The sequence below is a fragment of the Cynocephalus volans genome, chromosome 12 (assembly GCF_027409185.1).
Source record: "Cynocephalus volans isolate mCynVol1 chromosome 12, mCynVol1.pri, whole genome shotgun sequence".
Lineage (NCBI taxonomy): Eukaryota > Metazoa > Chordata > Mammalia > Dermoptera > Cynocephalidae > Cynocephalus > Cynocephalus volans.
In genome coordinates, this window is record NC_084471.1 from 62,154,572 (window position 1) to 62,156,878 (window position 2,307).

A 2,307-nucleotide genomic window follows, 5' to 3' on the forward strand; every position below is an offset into this window, starting at 1 on the left:
TTCTTTCACCATTTATATTATGTTTGCTATGGGTTTTTCACATGACTTCTATTACACTGAGATAGTTTTCTTCTACTCTCAGTTTATTGAGTGTTTTGGTCACAAAAGGGTGTTGAATATTGTCATATTCTTTTTCTGCACCAATTGAGATGATCATGTGGATTTCATCTTTCATTCTGTTAATGTTGTGTATTACAGTGATAGATTTCTATATGTTGAACCATCCTTGCATTCGAGGAATAAATCCCACTTCGTTGTGTTGTATAAGCCTTTTAATATGCTGCTGGATCAGGTTTGCCGTATTTTATTGAGGATTTTTGCAGTAATGTTTATAAAGAATATTTGTCTGTAGTTTTGTTTTTTAAGAATCCAATTTTTTTTTTTTTTTTTTTTTTTTTTTTTTTTTTTTTTGGTGGCTGGCTGATATGGGGAACCAAAGGCTTGACCTTGGTGTTACAAGGTTGTGCTCTAACCAACTGAGCTAGGCATTGAGCCCTATAGTTTTGTTTGCTTGTGGTGTCTTTGTCTGGCTTTGGTATCAGGGTAATGCTGGCCACATAGAATGAGTTAGGGAATGTTCCCTTTTCTTCAGTCTTTTGGAAAAGTTTAAGAAGGATTGATGTTCTTTAAACTTTGGTGGAATTCACAGATGATGCCATCAGGTCCAGGGCTTTTCTTCATCTGGCGATTTTTTTATTACAGATTCAATCTCCTAACTAGTTGTAGGTCTATTCAGATTTTCTATTTCTTTGTGATTTAGTCTTAACAGGTTTGGTGTTCCTGGAAATTTGTCCATATCATCTAGGTTATTCATTTTTTATTATATAATTGCTCTTAGTACTCTCATAATTTTTTTTTTTTTTTATTTAAAGATGACCAGTAAGGGGATCTTAACCCTTGACTTGGTCTTGTCAGCACCACACTCTCCGAAGTGAGCTAACTGGCCATCCCTATATAGGGATCTGAACCCATGGCGTTGGTGTTATCAGCACCACACTCTCCCAAGTGAGCCATGGGCCAGCCCTATAATTTTTATTCCTGTAGAATTAGTAGTAATGTCCCCACTTTTCATTTCTGATTATAGCAATTTAATTTTTCTTTTTTTTTCTTTTTTCTTTTTTTTTTTTTTTTTTTCTTTTCCAGTTCATCTAGCTAAAAGTTTGTCAATTTAGTTGACTTTTTCAAAGAACCAAACACTGGTGCCACTGATTTTTCTCTATTATTTTCCTATTCTCTATTTCATTTATTTCTGCTGTAATCTTTAATATTTCCATCCTTTTGCTAGTTTAGGGTTTAGTTTTTTCTTCTTTTTCTAGTTCCTTAAGTGATACAGTTAGGTTGTTGATTTGAGATCTCTTTTGTTTTATAATTTCAGTGTTTATACCTATGTTTATAAATTGACCCCTGAGCACTGCTTTCACTGTGACCCATAAGTTTTAGGACATAATGTTTTCATTTCAATTCATCTTTAAGAATTTTCTAATTTCTATTGTGATTTCTTCTTTGACCCATTAGTTGTTTTAATTTCTACAAAGTTGTGAATTTCCTAGTTTTCCTTCTGTTATTGATTTCAAACTTCATCCTGTTATAATCACAGAAGATACTTGGTATGATATCTATCTTTTTAAACCTATTGAAACTTAATTTGTGGCCTAACAAATGGTATATCCTGGAAAATGTCCAATGTGTACTTGAGAAGAATATGTATTCTGTTATTCCTGGATAATGTTCTGTATGTCTATTAGATCTGATTCAGTGTATTGTTCAAGTCCTCTATTTCTTTATTTTATCTTTGGTCTAGCTGTTCTATCCATTATTTGTGGGGTGGGAGGGAGGGTGTTGTATTAAAGTCTTCAACTTTTATTGTAGAACTGGCTCTTTCTCCCTATGGTTCTGTCAATTTTTGCTTCATATACTTTGATGGTCTGTCATTAGGTGTGTAAATGTTTATAATTACTATATCTTCTTGCTGTATTAAACCTTTTATTAATATAATAGTGTCCTTCTTGTTCTCTTATAACCTTTTTTTTTAAATTTACTTAAAATCTACTTTGTCTGATTTTCTTCGTATAACCATCCCTGCTCTCTGTTGGTTACTATTTGCATGGAATATCCTTTTCTATCCTTTCACTTTCAACCTATTTGTGTCTTTGGACCTAAAGTGAGACTCTTGTTTACAGCATATAGTTGGATCATGTTTTTTTATCCTTCTGAAAATCTCTGTGTTTTGACTGAAGAGTTAAATCTATTTACATTTATAGTAATTACTGATAAGGAGGGACTTCTGTCATTTTGCTACTTGTTTTC